Here is a 13,914-nt window from a genome sequence, read left to right as displayed (position 1 = left end):
TTCACTCATTTTTTGTGTGCTTATTGCTTCATTCAGCCTAGCTCACTTGCAAGATGCTTTAAACTTAGAAGACACTGTCTTGAATTTCATCCACTGAAATTGCTCTCCCTCACCGTGGTGGAAATGTAATATAGCAACACCCCCCACCACCTTTCACTCCCTCTCTCCACTTAGAGTTTTAGGGGAACTGATGACTTGCTGTTGATAGATTTAAGGACAATGGAGGCTTTCCGTTTTGCGAATGTCTCTGAGCTGTACTCTGGGACTACCTCAGAATGTTTCATGGGCTTTTTTTTTTTTTTTTTGTCTAGAGATTTTAAGTGATGTGTTGTGGTTCTCAAATGAAACATGCTAGTCTAATGAATGTGGGGCAGTAATAACGATACGGAAAATGTTTTTGCTTGACATTTTTAGTGGTGATGTTTTTTAGTTTTTTTGCCCTTAAAGTGAACTATTACCTTTTATGACTACTGATTATCTATAGATTAAAATTATCCTTTATTTAACTTTAATTTGTTTTTTCAGTGTTTTTCGCAAGTGAATCACACTCAAAATATGTGTAGGAAGGCGGAGAACAAGTTTGTACAACTGTACAAAAAAATCTAAAACTTTACAAAAGTGTATACAATTATTGACTGTTGATTGGCCATTCATGCAGATGTCAAACACTCCAATGTTTTTTCTGGACTCCAAAAACAATTTTTGTTAGGGTGCAGGTATAGTGTCTCGCTTTCGTTTGTCATCTCCCTTTGACATGATTGTTCAGCAGTAGTTGCACACTGCATTGTTGTGGTCTTTCTCTGTTTTATGACTGGTGGCAATCAGTGTTACGGTGCTAATCTCTAACGTGTCAACCAGAAAGTTACTGGCACTGGATTTACTATATTATTATTTTGTGTGTATTAACATGATATTGGTATTTAATTTTTTAAATATCACGGTTACTGTTGTTGCAACACCCCTAATTTAGATCTTTCTTGAAAAAGGTTTTCAAAACCATATTAAACCCACATAAACTTGGCACATGCATTTACATTTTTTCTTTTTTCTTTTATCAAGGGAACTGTCATTGACCTGTGTGTTTGAAACGTGGTAGGTGTCAAGGTGTATCGTATCTGTTATTAAGTGCAGGCGTTTGCTACTGTGCACCTGGTTCCTTTTTACCCACAGTCTGCACAGGGAAAACAGACGGCAGAGTCTGTTTATTCATTTTCTCAGATCTAATGAAGACAAATGGCTTTTTGAGACTGCTGGCCCATCTGGATGGCGATCATCTCAGAGGAGGGAGATGATAAGATTACATGGAGAATAAGAGACATGCACTTTCTCTCATCCCCATCTTCCCCAACCTTTTCCTCCCGTTTCTGACATCAGACTGTTGGGATTGCGTCACCTCTACAATGTCTCTCTCATCGGCCTGATAGAATGGATGAACATTTCTCATAGAGATGTGTGGGGCACTTACAATAACGGTACAGTGGTAAAAGCATCTGGACCTCTCCCAGCCGTACAGCCATATGTTTAGCAAACTTTGTTCCTCAATGGGCTCTTTCTAGTCTGTCGGCTGGCTCTGGCTTGAAATAAGAGATGGTCCAATGGAAATGGTCCATGTTATCTGCTCAGTCTATTACTTAATGCACTTCTGTGGCCTGTTAACTCTGATCTCGAGGTAGAAATTGCCTTGATAAACTCAACCAGCCCCTTCTAGTAAGAGGCAGTTAATGAAATGTGATTGGTTAGATGTTTATGCCCTTTGAGGTCTGACATTGGCTCTTGAATATACAGTTTCAGATGTTACCATGGGTTTTTCCAAAAAGGATTTTTTTTCTTCAAAATAACATTTTCTCAGTGTTTGACAACTTTCTCCCTTTCTGCATTTTCAGGGAAGGTTTTGCCTTTGAAATGGTTCATTTGGCTCAATTTGAGTGTTTAGTCTTAATGCAGTGTCATGCTAACCAGCCTCGAAACAACTATTTTGGCTGAGATTGTCACACTTTCAGAATGTTTTTGTTCACCCTCTTCTGTCAGAGGTCTGTCACACTCTCAGATTAAGAATAAGGAATTTTAAAATCGTAATTTACAGATGCGTACAATTCACAGAAATGCAATAATGTTAAGTCATGGGACTTTCTAATGGTAAAAGTACATTTCTCTTATGGTCTGTGTAGTCCATGTTGTTGTTTTTTGGTTTGTGTTGCTTTTGCTTAGCTTTTTTTGTTTTGTTTAGTTTATCTCTTAATTCCAAAGATTGGACAAACACTTGAAATTTTTAATAAAATTTAAATAAAGAAATTGAGACTGCATACATATACAAGAAATACAAGAAATTGTATTTAACAATCTATAGCTAGGTTTACTAATATATATATATATATATATATATATATATATATATATATATATATATATATATATATATATATATATATATATATATATATATATATATATATATATATATATATATATATATATAATTACAAGATATATATTACATAAGATATATATATTATATATATATAATTCAAAGAACAAGATTATTTCTATGGATTATTTAACGATCCATAGATTGGTTTACCATGTATATATATATATATATATATATATATATATATATATATATATATATATATATATATATATATATATATATATATTCTGTGTAATGTAATTTAAAAGACAATAATGGACGTAATTACGACAACATCCATCTTGAAGCCAATTTGTTGGATTTCCAATCAGGCACTGCACAGAGGACCTGTTAAGTTCTATTAGCCTGTGGAATCACAATCGTTGTCAATGCACACCAACTCCTGCTGATTCTCCAACTATGTTAATGAGTAAAGAAATCAGCTCGTGGAACCCTGGCCTTAGATTTAGTGATTCTCCTTTCATTTATTGATAATTACGGCGTGGTTGATTCATTTTAACAACAAACCTCATTAGGTAGGACTGTTTCTTTTGTTGATGTACTGTCGAGTTCATAGAATTATGTATTTTACATGCATTGAATTATGACGGATTATATTATTAGTTACACCAAAAGGGAGAAGTTGTATCATCTTTGGAATTCCTCCCTCCCTCTTTTGTCTCTCTCACTTTGTTCCACATTTTTTCTCCGTAACTGGAGTAGACACTTGCTGGCCCAACCCAACGCTATCTGAACCTGAACGCACTGTAACCTGAGCCTAGCCGTGGATCTCTGTGGTGGGCCTCACGGTGGAGCTGTGCCATGGGCCACATTGCTTGACTTTATATCATTATATTTGTCAGGTTTAGCCTGCTCCTAATAAAAGCTCCCCAACTGTGCCGATTTCAGATCAGGTACCCCACCCTAACCCAACAGTCTTATGAGAAAAACATGTCCTGGCTGCCTTGAACCAGAGAACCAACACCTCTATGAAGAGGAGCAGGACGGGTTGAGGAGACGAGAGCGCATTCTTTCTATGATTTATGAATGCTGTTCTCCTCTCGCTTCTCCTGATTCACTTCCAGGTGCAGCCGTGCCAGCACTCCTCCTGTGCTTCTGATCGGGGAACAAGTTGGATATGTACACTGACACATTGTCAGACACATGGTATTGTGTGGTTTCTAATTATAGTAATGGATTTGGGTTTGCTCTTTTTTTGTTTTGTCTTTCAGTATGATATTTGTTATTTCCTAGTGTAATTAAAAAGCACTAGTGCTTGTAAGTGCAATTTGTCTTGGTCCTCTGGCAGGTTTTTTCATTAGTTTTAAATGAAATTTAGATTTCTTAAAAAAAAAAAGACGTGTACAGATTAAGAATATGGTTGTGGTTTTTTATTTCCTTTCTTTCTCTCTCCCCTTTGGTAGTGAAGTATTGTGCTTCACTCAGTTTTTTTTTTTTTCTGTAGAAGACATGCTTTTGATCTGTGTGGTCTCCAGATGTTGCGTTCAAGTCTTGGCCCACTGTCTCAAAGCTCACTGTGTTGAAATTCAACATACCTGCATTTAATAAGTTTATAGTTAGTTGCTAACCGTTAGCCCCAGGATTTTGATTCATACAAAATTCCTTCCAAACTTAATTGTTTAAAGTAGGGCTGCTCACAATTATTTTGGTCAATACTGTAATTATGATTATTTAACACTATTATTAGCAGGCCATAATTCTATACAGAATACTAGGATAATTAATGGAAGTTAAAAATAAGTCCTCAAATGATTGAAAACAAGGAAACAGTCAATAATGCAATAAAGCAAAGAACAAGCAATTGGACAAACACAATAGAACAAATATTCAAATAAAAGAAAAAGTGCTTTAAGTTGTTCATGCAAGTAAGTATTCAGGTAACAGCATACTACAGAAATTGAATAATCAAATGTAACATAAAACACAGCATAGTCTTACCTTAAAGAATGAATCTTGCTTGGATTCCTATTAAAGCTACTTGTAATTCAATCAAGTGCAGTGAGTTTTTTTTTTCTCTTTTTTTTTTTCTCATTTTCTTTTGTTTTCTGTAGACTGGAGCAGGTTTATTAGGATGCTGTCACTTAAGACCGAATGCACAGATCCAATATACTGTTAGGCCTACACATTGTATTTTCTCTCAACTGTTAAGACTAACCGACTACGTACTCGCCAAGCCTGACATTTTGACACGGTTTTGCATGTATTTGACCGTTTAGACAGGCTCCCGATGCTCAAAGTTAATTTTGCTCTGAGCGTCTACACAGAAAGCCCCCCTGAGGAACAGCACAAGTTCTCTTTCATGCACTTATCAACTCTTTAATATCAAGCATAATGTCAAGCATCAACCATTTGACCAAAGACACCTTAAATGATTTTACTGGTTTGCGCGTTAAGTTAGGGCCTTTGAGGAGTGAGTATTATTTCTGGAGTATATCTTTTTTTGTTTAGATAAACCTACATGAGAAAATAAGAACAGTTTATTTGTATCTTTGTTCTACTATTTTAATTGGTTTCTTGACATTTAACTTTTCTTCAATTAGCTTGAACTTTACTGGCATTTGTAAAGCCATTATTAGTTTTACTGATGAATCAAGACTAGTGGATTTTCAATGTCATCTAGCATTTTGCCATTGTAACAAACTTATTTGCAGAAAAAATAACTGTTCTCACGCCACATGTCTTACAGCTGCTAACTGCAGGAAAGTAATTTTCAGCATGTTTTCCCTTTTAATTGTGAGAGACAAGACATGAGTAATGTTTCTCTCATTATTCCACCAAAGAGATTACATATTAAAGTTTTGGTGACACAGTTTCACCTGAGACTGCATAATCTCAAATATGATACTGCAAGTGGCACAATGACTTAATGTACGTGATATTCAAATATGTATGTAAAAACGGTGAAAGAAGGATGGATTGATGGATTGATATATGGATGGATGTGCAAGAACCAAGGAACAGCATTTAACGTAGCATTTTTTTATATATATTCAAATTACATTATAAGAGCTAGGAAGGTTATCACTAATTTCTGTAATCTTATTTGCCCTCTCAATTAGCTTCAGTAAATACAAACTATTTTGAAACTGTAGCTTGCCAAGCTACTAACTACTTAGCTTCTTTAACTCACAAGTAGCTTCCCAAACACTCCACATGGTTTATCGGATCTTAGTGGATCAAATTATCAGCTATTCAAGCCAAGACTTGACACCCTGTGTGATACTTAGTTCATCCATGTATGTCCTGTGTATTCACTTGATATAGGAGCACAAAGATGTGCTCCCTTACAGAGGACTGTGATAACGCGTCCGATGAAGAAAAACCTAGGTTACAGATTTCATCCCCTTACAGGAACTCTTTGCGAACCGTTTTCCCATCCCTGCTGCACTCGCACTACCTGCTAAGGGTTTGTTCGAGTAAAAGAAGAATGTGAACTAAACTGAGTTGAGTGTGAAACTGATAGTGAGGGAGTTGAATTCTCTGTGTTATAAGGAAAGACATAACAAAGGTTTCCATGAAATTGACCTTTTTGTGGACCTATTTTCTTAAGACCTCTTGCATATGTCTTTAACCTTCACAATCAACCTTTGGACTTGAACTTGTCTTGAATTTGATTCCATATGATGAAATTCCTTCAAACTGGCACACAAACCCAGATCCTGCCATCACATCTGGATTTTTTAGGTTTTTAAGAGAGGTGTGAATTCTTCTCTGGGGAAAAGCGCGGTGTCAGATGTACTTGACCCAGACACCAAGTGTTGGTTACTCATTGAGAACCCCTGCCGTGGTGGCAAGGTTGTGATTGTGTAGCACTTATTGCTGCTCTTGCACATCTAGACTACTTTGGCTAGGAATATTCCTCATAGACCTGTACATTTCAGGGAGGTTCATTCTCAAGTTACTTTTGGGACACCCAATCTTTCACAGTTGAAAAAAAACACGTACTTTCAAAAGAGTGCAGGACTGCAAGTCATGTTCTGCCCTTCATGCATTTCACTGGTAGCATTTGATTTTTCTTTTACAATTAGGAATGTATTAAATTTTTCACCAATGCGATTTTCATGTCAACCGATAATTGACTGGTATTAATTTATTATTATTATTATTATAGTCTAGCACTAGCCTAATAGGCCTACTTATAGTAATTATGCTACAAAATTGCAGATTACCTGGCTGTAATAGTAAAACATGTTTATGGTGTTGGCTTTTTTTTGTCATACCTGACTAAAATCTACATTTATTTGTCTTTTAATGTTATTCATTAAAAGACAAATAAAATGTATAAGTATTTTTTACTTATACATTCATATTTTATCTCCTTCTGTTTTCTTTGTCTGTATTTACTCCTAGTAACGATGGAACTTCTACTGAGCTCAAAAGTGTATTTAGGGTACAAAAGGGTTTCTGAATGGCACACTTGCATCCTCTTGCATTCACGAGCTTGTTTCTCTAAACGAGCCTAGTGTTTGTTGTAGGTTACCCTAACTGATCAGGTGCATATCAGTTAGTAATGCTGTCCGACTTGATGTTAACATGTTCAAAAACACTTTCAGTATCTGTGGGAAATGACATTGGCGTAACCGCTTGGCTTTATCGTCCAGCATGTTGGTCCTTTTTAGGGTTGGTTTTTATTTATTTATTTGTTAATGCTTAATGTTATATTTTGGCTGTGCAATCTTTGTGTAGAATGTGATTTTAATAATTTCTGATATTGTCATTTTTAAAAATGGATGGGAGAGGCGAATTATAGTGCAGTTAAAAAGTAGGTACATTGATTTGTCTAGTATTTCAAATGACATTGGGAATACAGAACACAAACCTTTTTTTTCTGTTCAACTATGAGACGTGAGTGTTGTTCAACTGGAAATTAGTGCAAGAGCTTTCGTTTACATTCAAGGTAAGACATTTGGCAGCTAAAACTAGCCTTTTGTAACACCCTGTGGTTCTCAAGATGACTTCCATCTGGGGTTGTCAGGAGACCCTATTGGCCCATATCTCCAAAAACTATGGTACCACGAAGTTCCTCAGTAGAGGTTATCTCAATTATGTTGGTGGTATTTGTTCTCAGTGTACAGTATTGCTGTGTGCTAAACTGCTCTCTGCAAGTAGTTGGAAAGAGTGTTGCATAGCTGCTTTCAAAGAAAATGACCCTCTTTTGCCCTTTGTTTGAGAGTGTGCATGGGAACACAACATAACATCACTGGCCCAAGATTAGACGGGTGCAGTGTCACCACTGGAGTGTTCGGTTTCCCTCTTTGATTAGAGTTGGCAAAACGCTCTGCATGTATGAAAGTGACAGTTTCAGCCAAATTGAAATGTAACTTGTTGTCCCAGCAAGAGTCAGTTGTCAGGGTCTTTATAGGCTAATGTTAACAGCAGCATGCCTTTATTTAAACAAATTGGCTTGGCTTTACTCTGTTTTTGCTGTGCAAATACCACATGATTACTTAATATATTAATGTTCACACAGTTTATTAAATAAAGACTTGTGAATAGTTAATTTCACTAAAGAAAATGTCTAATTTGTCTAGTTGGAGAACTCATGCGGTGCATATTGAGATGGCAGCCCATAGCAGCTGTACTGAACTCATTCTTAAAAGCAGGCTGTTATCCAAAGACTGTTCTTTTGTTTGTCTCATCTAATATTCATCACTCTTGCCCAATGCTGTCTCAACACCCCTGTTGTCGATTTTGTAAAAAGTTCTTGAGAAAAATCCTGGGAAATTGCTGTTGTTTCAATATGAGACACCTCTTCTAGGTGCCTTTTGATGGTCACGAGTCATCCAGTTTTGCAGTGCTAGAGGTCTCTCTCTATAGTGTTTCTCATCTACTAAGCCAGCAGGAAGTTGCCTGTCCTCATGTTACCTCTGGGATCAGAGTGAAAGAAGTTGAAATTCGGGTATGAAAACAGTTCTTTTGGTGTAAGTTACAATGAATGGTGTGTATGAGCTGGTTTCCTCTCGGTGGCCCCTGTATTCTCTGGTCACGCCTACTGTGTGTTATTGGACAGCATCATGGAGTGCATTTCAGGTCATTCTCATTTTCTGTGTAGTGTGGATGTATGCATGCTCATTCATAGATCTCTCATAGAGTTCTATGTATTTTTGTAGTCCAAAACCTGAAAACAAGCATTTTATCACTTTCGGTTCCAACGTCCCAAAGCCAGTGTTTTTTTATTTATTGATGGGCTTTTAAGTAAATGTCTGAAATAAGTTCTGTGGTTAACAAACGCTCAAGATATTTTCATGTTTTATTCTACGACATAAAATAAATCTATAATACCCTCTTGTACAAAATGTATATGAATCATAACCTTCTGTTGGTCACGGAAACTTAGTTTCTGCAATAATCCAGAAGCCAATAGAAAAATCCTTTTGGGTTTTTGTTGAGGCAACCAGGGTGATGCTTGCTTCTGGGTTGGCCTACAAAAATATGTCATCACTGCAGAAGTCTATATGAACGCTGTCAAAATGTGTTTGATTGGAAATGAAATGTCTCTTGGTCATAAAAACGAGTAAACCATGCCAAACTATTTGATGGAATTCACACTCAAGCATTTAAAGTGGAACTTGGCTTCCACTTTCACAAGATTTTAAAGCTAAAAGGGATAGTTTTATCATTTACTCTCTCTCAAGTAGTTCTAAACATGTACGAGTTTCTTTGTTCTGTTAAACAAAAGACGTGGGTAACCAAACAGCTGACGGTAGCCATTGACTGCCATTGTATTTTTTATTTTTTTTTCATACTATGGAAGTCAATGGCTACCTTCATTTTTTTGGATACAAACTTTCTTTAAAATATCTTCTGTGTTCAGCAGAATAAATTAATTCATACAGGTTTGGAACCACTTGAGGGTGAGTAAATGACGACAATTTTCATTTTTGTGTAAACTATCCCTTTAACAATTGTTAATCGCCTCCATTTGAGTCAGCTGAAAAATCCTCAGTGTTTGGATGTCAAACTAATAATTTGATTGTTTTTGGCTGTCTTCATTCTAGAGGTCTTAATGTAGATCTAAACTCTTAAATTGTGTAGTGACAAAATGACCAGAATTCCTTTACCGAAAATGTAATTTCCACCAACATGAGCCATGGTGACTGATGTGGTGGTGTTCAACAACTTAGTTTTTAACGTTATTTAAATGAGCAGCCACTTAAGTTGACAAACACGGGGAACCAAACTAGCAAATTGAGCACAGTGCCACTAAGCTCTACAGTTCTACAGATAGCTTATGCCTATACCTAAAGGTTTTATTTGTGAATGACTGTTAACACTTTCTAGTCTTTGTTCTTAGAGATTGTGTACTAGTAATGAGGTGTATCATGTTTTTACCTAATTTATTTGGATAAAATTGAAGCAGATTCAAGCAGTTATTGTCTTCCCTTATAAGAACCTGAAGGAATGAGATGGTCTTTAATACCTTCTTTCTCTTATTCACAGAGGTCAGAGGTGGAGAACAACACTTTGAGGACTCTCAGCTGCCAGACGTGTGAATCGTAAGTAGCTTTATGATGTACAAATTGTACCTTCTGTTAGTGAAGAACCTGGATTCTGAACTTCACTATTGTTTAAAAGTTTGGGGTTGGTAAAATTTTCTGTTTTTGAAAGGGTCTTCTGCTCACCAAGGCTTAGTTGTTTGATCTAAAATACAGTATAAACAAATATTGTGAAATATTATTAAAATCTAAAACAACTGTTTTCAATTTTTATATATTTTAAGATGTAATTCATTAGCATTTACTTCAGTCTTCAATGTCCTGTGATCCTCCAGAAATCATTCTAATTTGCTGGTTTGCCGCTCAAGAAACATTACTTATTATCAATTTTGAAAACTGTTGCGCTTAATGTTTTTGCAGAAACCATGATGCATATTTTTTACACTATTGTTTGATGAATAGAAAGATAAAAAGAACAGTATTTATTTAAAATACATTTTTGTAACATTTATAAATGTCTTTATAATTTGATCAATTGATTCTTTACCCTTGCTGAATACAAGTATTAACTGCTTTTATATAAAAAATAATTTATACAAAAAAATTAAAGATGGTGTATATTCATATTTTGAGTACTTGTATAAATAGTGAATATTATTATTATTTTTCTGTGTTTGTGGTGTGCCAGAGATTCATTCGGTCTGTAACGTGCAACCGTTTCTTCTTTGGTTTTGAGTTTGTGGGCAGTTTGGAGGCAATTAGGACTCGATCAGCAAGTAGTGGTGGTGTTTATTTTTTTTATATTTGTCTTCATTGTTGGTTCTAAATCATTACCAGATACCAGTGCAATTTGAACCTTTATATACAGCACCATAACGGTTGCTGCAAATTCTTTTGAGACGAGCAGTCCATTCAGAGCACTTACCACCATTTGTTGTCTTCTCCCGGATGTGATGGCCATACCATTGACAGGATGAAAGACAGGAGAAAGAACATAAAGGTGGAGACCCACCCAGCCACCCATTGTCCTTGGTGTTGAAGCAAGGAAGTGAACTTTCACACTTCCCCTCTTATGTCGGTTAAGACTCACTTTGTGCAGCCCTGACACACTAAAAAGGTTTTTTTTTTTGTGAGATGGGCAGCTTCGTGTTCTGGGGTCCATGTTTGTTTTTGTGTGTCTGCATTCGCTTGGGGGGTGTTGTGTGCTTGGCCGGTCTTGCAGCTGGTTAATAATGTATGTCTCGTCACGCTTTTGTGAATTAAAGGTAAACTGATATGGTGCAGAGGGGGCAGTTCTTTCATTGATGAATTTTTAAAGAGCTGCACTGCTAGAGGCCACTGGGCTGTTTATAATACCTTGCTTTAAGAAGATGTGTTGAGCTGAGGGAGAGTCTGCGATAAATTGTAAGGGAAACAACAGGGGTAGAAAGAAGCTGACGGCCCCCTAATATGAAATGTTATATATCAGTGATGAATTATACATAAGCTCTGAACGCAGTGTGAGCTGCGCAATATGATTTGATAAGTTATATTTTTTAATCTGCAGACAGGACAAATGGACTCAAAGAGTGTGAGTCTCAGAGGGATTCCAGCACATAGTATGGACTGATCCAATGAGAAAAGGCAACATGAAATCCAAAATGACCCTGTGCTTCCTAAATAAATGCTGCTGGTCTTACTGTTTATGGTTTATCTGTGCTCATTTTAAATATTAAAGGGATAGTTCACCCAAACATAAAAATTTTGACATCATACTCCCACTCAAGAAGTTCCAAACCTGTATATATTTCTTTCTTCTGCTGAACACAAAAAAGGTACTTTGAAGAATGTCTGTAACTAAACAGTTGATGGACTTTTTGCCATTCTATGGGAGTCAGTGGGGTCCATCAACTCGTTGGTTACCCATATTCTTCAAAATAGCTTATTTTGTGTTCAGCAGAGAAAAGAAATTCATACAGGTTTGGAACTACTTGAGGGTGAGTAAATGATGAAAGAATTTTCATTTTTCGAAGAACTATCCTTAAAAAAAAAAAAAAAAAAAAAAAAAAAAAGTACATTCCTCAAATTGTCATCATTGTAATAACATTTTCCAACTACTTTCCTGCTGATGTAACCATGGCCAGATGGGGTAAAATTCAAAGTACCAGTCTTCCAGTAAACATCATAAACAGACATTCCCATTATACCAAATCAAATCCACATATTAATCCCCCTATACATTTCAATCTAAATATTTTTTCACTAGGAAATGTTTCATTAAGGTAAAAAGCATTGTGAATACGGTTTCATGTCGTCTTACACCGCATATACCAAAAATGAATTGTACTATATGTAATATGCTGCATATCTAATCTATGCATTTGTATTCTATGCATATCATAGCCATAATTGTTATCTATATATTTAGATATGCGTGCATACATTTGCTATTACAAATACAGTGTTATATCATATATTAATAATGGGACCATAAATATTTTTGGAAATTATCACATGCCTGGCATGTTGATGACAAATATATCTTGTTTGGAAAATAATCTTAGTTTTTCTCTGACATTTATGATAAACCAAATGGTACAAATTCTTAAACTCTCCTTGAATTAAAAACTGTTCTTCAGGTAGAATGTGTATTATATATATATATATAACAAACAAACAATCAAACAAACAAACAAACACATACTCGATCAATCAGGAACTCAAATAAATATTCCCTAAGCACCAAATGCAACGTTATATGGTGTACAATCAATTCTGTGAATAAAATCGATATAATCTTCTATAGAAAGCGTGTCACTTTCAAGCAAAGCTTCTCGCTCAATTCACATTAAAACAGGTTTATTTAGGAAATCTAAAGATCACTGCCTTAGAGATTCTGTCAGCAGTGGGTGTTCCATTATGGTCTTGCTTTATCAGTTATGCTTTTACATAAATATCTTATGAATGGTGTGAGAGGATGCTGTTTTGTCTTGTGGTAATGTCTTTACATCAAATCCCGTCCAGATTGTCTTGAATCAGTTACCCTTTACACGGACCAGAGTCTATAGTGCAAGTCTGACTTTCAAACTCTAAACCTCTGCAGTGTTTCCCTTTCATTTAGTCTGTTCTTCTATTCATTCCTCTTTAATAATTCAAGCTTTCTCTGTGTGGTTCACAGGAGAGGCCACTGACGGCAGCCATTTAGTCTGCACGACTCCATCGTGCTTCAGTCCAACTGTCCATTTTTAATCATCTTTAACCCCTACATCACACCACCTCACTTGTCTGTCCAGCTTTGACCCGTCAGTGTGTCAGTGGCATCATGAGCCTGTCATGGAGGAGAGGTTTCTGTTCTGTCTGTTGTCCCAGTTGTTCTGACATCAGCTTGTCTACATCCTTTGTTCTCAACTTGGCTTACAGAAGACAAGTCTTCAGGGGTTTTTCAAACGAGTTCATTTCTCAGGGTCTTTACAGTAAATGTGATGTAAGATCCATGTAATTCGACTTTAACTATACAAGTACGGTGTAAAAACATAATGCATGGCTATTCATCTTCATGACTTTATCTGGTAGAGAGAGCAGTGAGACTCTAGGGTGAAATTCTCAGATACACTCGTTTCTCAATTTTTCTCAGAACTCTTAAACGGCAAAAAACTGTTTTCAACATTGATAATAAGAAATGTTTCTTGAGCACTAGATCAGCTTATTAGAAGGATTTCAAAATGTTGTCATTTTCTTGTAAAATATTTCAAACTTTGTCCATCAAAGGATGTCCATTTAAAAACATTGCTGATTTTAATAATAATAAAAATATTGAGCACCAGATCAGCATATTAGAATGATTTCTGAAAGAGCATGTGACTGAGGACTGGAGTAATGAAACAGAAAATGCAGCTTTATAAAAATATTTATGTTGTGGTAAATTGTGGCAACTTGTTCTGAACCTGGAATATTATTTCAAGGCCCTATTGGAATGTTCTTACACAGCAGCTATTTTTAGATCTAAAAATACACCACAATGCTTTCTAGCTCATTAGATATGTCCTTCCAGTCCATTGAAAAATGCCC

General features: G+C 35.9%; 1 protein-coding gene across 4 annotated transcripts in view; it reads left to right on the top strand.

The window, feature by feature from the left end:
• fbxw7 (F-box and WD repeat domain containing 7) overlaps positions 1–13,914 on the top strand; it is a 162,236-nt gene that overhangs the window by 27,761 nt on the left and 120,561 nt on the right. For 3 of the 4 annotated variants that reach the window (XM_079615336.1, XM_079615332.1, XM_079615334.1), the window contains one exon: positions 9,872–9,927. The gene's annotated coding sequence lies outside the window, so the exon portion shown is untranslated. Of the gene's footprint in view, positions 1–9,871; positions 9,928–13,175; positions 13,191–13,914 lie in introns of those variants that run through there. The other variant, XM_079615335.1, reaches the window with a different exon arrangement.

The sequence above is a fragment of the Phoxinus phoxinus genome, assembly GCF_949152265.1.
Source record: "Phoxinus phoxinus genome assembly, chromosome: 6".
In the NCBI taxonomy this organism is placed as follows: Eukaryota; Metazoa; Chordata; class Actinopteri; order Cypriniformes; family Leuciscidae; genus Phoxinus; species Phoxinus phoxinus.
Note: the sequence above shows the minus strand (reverse complement) of the source record. Positions and strands in the feature narration are given on the sequence as shown.